Below are 5,722 nucleotides of genomic sequence, written 5' to 3'. Positions count from 1 at the left end.
GAAGTGTCGGAGGATGATGCGTTGGATCCGGAGGTTGGTGGGGTGGTTTGACTAATTTTCATGCAAATCTGCGATCAAAGCTGTGCCCATTCTTATCAGGAAAGGGGTTGAAACTGCCACGATTCATTTCATTAGCAGAAGTGAGTATTTTTTTAAGTCAGTAGGCTCAGATCCATTGACATAGAACACGAAAGGATAAAATGAGGCAGGGAATCCTTCCTTGAGATACTCACAAGATTCATGCAATGCATGTCACATGGAAAGCTTAATTTAAATATTGATCGAGATTGATATGTGTGTAAATAAGTCATTGCATGCTGTAGGAATAAATTAAAGCTCCATGTGTAACATAGATTTGTTTAGTTTTAAATTCTCTATTTTCCAGGTCCCTTTTCATTCTATGGGGCTCTCTTTGACTCCATTTTCCCAAACATTTGATTTAGGGTGTAACAATTTTAGTATTTTGTTTGCATTGGTTAATTATTATATCTGTTGAATACCGAAAACAACACAGGCAGAACTTGAAATTGTTCAAAATAAACTGATGGCACATAATGACGCTTTACAGAGAAAGGGGAGGCAGTACAACAGTAATAATGTCACTGGACTAATAACCTCAGACTATTCCATTACGGCAAATGGTGAAATTTGAATTCAGCAAGTAAATCTAAAATGAAAGCCTAATCTAACGTCGATCGTAAAACCATTGCTGATTGTTGTAAAAACTGATCGGGTTCACTAGACAACATTATGGCCAACACATTGAATTAACTGCATCCCAGCCAAGCTCTTCCAGCACAACAACTAGCATTGAGCGAGAAATGTGGAAAATAAGTGTGCAACTAACATTGGTACAACACAAATGCCAAGCAATAATCATCTTCTCTTCTGAAACAAAAATAAAAACAGAAACAAACACAAAATCCACAAACAGGGCTGTCCAGGCAAACCCAATGTTTCTGCCTGCTCCTGCCCTATAGAACTCATCTCTTCCCACTTTGACTCAATGTTTTCTTCCCTTGTCCAGTCCATTCCCACTGCGATTTCTCTGAGGCTTTACATCAGTTTCAGTATTCCCAGTATGGGAGCTCCAGCTGCCTTCTCTTTACCATGGATGTGCAAACCCTATTACACATCCAACCGCCATCAGGATGGTCTCAGGGCTTGCTGCTTCTTCCTGGAAAAAAGGCCAGAACTATCTCCATCCAGCACCATCCTCCTCCACCTGGCCATGCTCATCTTCACTTTGAACAACTTCTCCTTTAAATCCTCTTGTGTTCTCCAGATCAAGAATATGGCCATGGGTATGCATGGGCCCCAGTTGTGCCTGTCTCTTGTGGGGTATGTGTAACTCTTCCTCAGGTATGTCAATGATAACTTTGGTGCTTCTTCCCACTCTTCTCTGAAAATGGAAAACTTTATCAACTTTGCTTCCAATTTCCACCCTACTCTCACCTTCACCTGGTCCATTTCTGACTCTTCCCTTCCCTTCCTTAATATCTCTGTTTCCAATTCTGGAGATAGGTTGGCCATTAATATCCACTACAAACACACTGTCTCCCACAGTTGCCTGCAATATACATCGTCACACCATGTTTCCTGTAAGGACTCTATCCCATTTTCCCAGTTTCTCTATCTCCATCACACATTTGTTATGATGATACCACCTTCCACACGTGGGCCTTATTTCCTCAAAGGATTCCCCAGCATCATGGTTGACAGGATCCTCAGCTATGTCTAACCCATCTTCCGCACTTCAGCCCTCACTCCTTCTCACCCCTCCTACAACAGCAAAAGGATTCCCCTTGTCCTCACCTACCATCTCACCAGCATCTCCATCCAAAGGCATTAGCCGCCATTACTGCCACCTCCAGTGGAATGTCACTACCAGACTCATATTCCCCTACCCTTCCTTGTCAGCTTTCCACAGGGAATGTTCCCTCTGGAACACCCTAGTCCACTCCTCCCTGACTCCCAACACCTTCCCACATCTCCTCGGCACCTTTGACTGCAATCGCAGAAGGTGTACGTTACTTCCACCCTACTCACTATCCAAAGCCCCTGACACACCTTTGAGGTGAAGCAATGGTTTACCTGCATTTCATCCAATCCAGTCTACTGCACTCACTGCTTACAATGTGGTCTCCTTCACACTTTTGACTAGTGCTCTGCAGATGGTGGGCTGGCTTTGGGGAGATAGGAGTTGGGTCAATCATTAGCATGCTTTCTAGTTTCTGATCTGCTCTTTCAACAGTATTTATGTGGCTGGTCCAATTTGAGGATTTGTGAATGGTGCTGAGCATTGTACAATCAACCACAACTAATTAGCTTCTTCTCTAATGATGGAGCAACAGTCAACAATGGAACAGCAAAAGATTGTTGGCCCAAGGACACTAAACTGAAGACTGCCTGCTGAATTATCTCAGGCCTGAGATTATTGTCCTCCAAGAATCATGACCACCTTCCTTCATGCTACATATGACCCTAACCAATGGAGAGGTTAACCCCTGATTCCTCTGGACTTTTACTCAGGCTCCTTAATGCAATGTTCAGTCAGATGCTGCCTTGATGCTGTTTTCCATCATGTGCTTTGTATATGGTTAGAGGAATCAAGAAATGAATTATTCACCTCCAACCTGCTATTATTCCCACAGGTTGGCAACACCGATGGCACCTTCTATTGAAGATAAAGTTGTCATTGTCTTACCAAACCATGGAGCTGTTATCTCATTGGAGAGGGATAACTGGTGGTCATTTAAACTGAGTCACCATGAGGGGAAAGGTTGTGAAGGACAGTCCATCATGCTAACTTCACCTGGTGTGGGAATTGAACACTGTTAGTATCGCTTTGCATCGCAAACCAGCCATCCAACCACTGAGCTAACCAATGCCCACACTCTACTGATGATTGGGAGGAGATTTATGGTTTGATAATTGGCTGGATTAGATTTGTTTACATTTTTTGGGTAGACCATACTGGACAATTTGCCACATTGCTGGGTAGATGCTGGCATTGTCGCTATAGTGGAACAGCTTGGCTAAGGATACAGCTCATTTTGGAGCACAGCTATTCTGTCATACTGATGAAATATTATCTAAGCCTATAGGCTTTGCAGGTTCTATACTTTCAACGATTTCTTGATATCATGTGGAGTGGCAGAACATTAGTATCTGTTGCAGAGGTCCTCAGGAAGAGGCTGAATTATACATTTGACACTTCTGGCTGATCCTGGTTGTAAATGCTTCAACCTTGCCTTCAGTACTGATGCACTTGTCTTTCCATCATTGGGATATTTGTGGAGCCAGGTCTTCCAGACAGTTGTTAAATTGTTCACTACCAAACATGACTGAATAGGTCCAAGACTGCAGGGCCTGATCTGTTATTTGTGGGATCAGTTCCTTCTGTCTGTCACATGCTGCATGAACCGTTTGGTGTGAAAGGATTATAGTGGCCCATTGTTCTTCATAGCTTCAGCACCCTGACATGCCCTCCCATACTCTTCATTGAACGAGGATTGTTCTCCTGGTTTCATGATTGTGCGAGATTTGGGGAATATACCTGATTAGGAGGTTAAAGATTGTGGATGGATTACTATTCTGCTGCTTCTAATGGCCCACAGTACTCAATGGGTATCCAATCTTGGATTGGTATAAAGGTTTGAAATATATCCCATTTAGCACATTGGTAATGCTACATAACATGGGTGGCATTCTCACTAAAAAATGGAGACTTCATTTTCACATGGACTGCCTGGTGGGCTGTCCTTTTAATACTGGTGCATCTCCAACATGTACATTCATAAGTGAAGAATTTCCCTCTTGTTGGTTCCCTCAGAACTTAACCAGTTTGGTCTGCAATGATGCTGTGGAACCGTTCCTGATGATGGACATTAACACCCCTCACCCAGAGTACGTTTTGCCCTTGCCAACCTCAGGGCTGCTTCTAAATGGCTTTCAACATGGATGAGTATTAAGTCATTGGCTTGGGGGGGGGGGGGGGAGCAATATAAGGTAATCAGCATGTTGCTTCCTTGTCCAGGTTTGACTGATGATAGAAGACCTGTTGGGGTTTGGAGTCAATGCTGAGGATATACAGATGTAAGAGGGCTTCACCTTTGATCAGTGGCAGAATTCCTTCCTTGAAGGACAGATTATCGAGCGTAGCTGCATCTATTAATACTCAGTTTGTGGCTCATTTATGAGGCTCTATCAGGTACCACATCCTCCATCCTCCCTGGTGCTGATTCAGGACCTTCCTTAAGGCTATTATTTTTGACATAATACAAAATTATCCCTACATGCAAAGTCTTTAAAAATCTTTTGCAGTTTTGAGGGACCTTCTGCTATGTTTTCAACTGATCTGAAGTGATCCCACAAAATTCCAAACCCCACACAATGCCATGGAAGTATCAAGATACCCTTTTCAGCAATTTTCATAGTGGTAATCCCAATGTCCCTTGCCCTGTGTGTTGCAAGTCAGTGAAAATGGCCTTTGCTATAAATAGGAGCAAGTATTCTGCATGCACAGTTCATTTGTCTCTTTTTTTGGTCACCCAACAGACCCCAACCTGGCCTGTAATGATGGATTCTCCCTATCCACCCACACCTCAGCTCTTGTGGCACCAATCTTATCATGCTTACAGGTTGCTTTCAAGGCAAACAGACAGACAAAGCTGTCAATCTGACTGGCTATTGGGCAGAAACCCTTGGAAAAATTTAAAAGACGCCCCAAATTAAATCAATGCGGCCTGTGAAAAACCATCTACTTCCCCAATTCCTGTCTGAAACTCCTGTCCCTATTCTCTTCCCCGTTCCAAGTACATAGTTAATGTTACATTGTGAACCATCCCTTTAAATATCAACTGCTTATATAACTGTGCATTCTGTGACATGAAACAATTTCATATAGCTTAGGAAATCCAAGGTGGACATAAGCTTACTGCAGGATTTTATTTATTCCCCTGCCAGCCACAAGGTTTTCTGAGAAATAGGAACACAGAAAGAATGTTTACAGTTCTGTCTGTCTGCTACAACTAAGGCATTTTCCTTCAAAACCAACTCAATGGATGATGCAGAAATAAGGTAAGATGATGTCTCGTGGATAAACGTAAATATTTTAGAAACGTGATTTAATAATTTTTTCTAGTTGAAATCCTTAAGGGCAAATGTTCTATCAAAGAGCTCCAGCTGGGTTTGTGATCATAAAAGACATCCTTTGATCTTCAATATCTACATTTAATTAAATAGGAAAAGAGGTTTTGGATCCATGGTTTATTGAAGGATCTGCAGCCTATTACTAGCAGTTGGCAGGAAGTGGGTTTGAACAGCTACAACCATGTCCCATCTCATGTGTTAAATGTTGAATTTTCAGCCAACTCTCCAGTGATATGTGACTAAAGGCTGGATTTTTTTTTATATCTGGGTGCTGCCAAGCGAAGAGTCTCTAATTTGTTTGTTGCTATTTATTGCTCCTGGCACTGCCCTCTCTTCTTTAGAGGGAGGGATAATTGGACTGAGGCCATGGTCCCTTGCTCCCCTGTTGAGGGAGCGCAGCTCTGTGTGTGCAGATACTCAGTGTGCCAGACCTGGCTCTCCTTAGCATCTGCCATACTGTCAATGGAGACAACCTGTTGCTTGCATGCCAGAGGCAGCAAGCTACAGACAACATTGGCTCAGTCTTGCAAGCATTTTACTCAGCACCTCCGATAATCTCCATCTATCC

Source organism: Rhincodon typus, chromosome 6 (assembly GCF_021869965.1).
Source record: "Rhincodon typus isolate 14 chromosome 6, sRhiTyp1.1, whole genome shotgun sequence".
In the NCBI taxonomy this organism is placed as follows: domain Eukaryota; kingdom Metazoa; phylum Chordata; class Chondrichthyes; order Orectolobiformes; family Rhincodontidae; genus Rhincodon; species Rhincodon typus.
Note: the sequence above shows the minus strand (reverse complement) of the source record.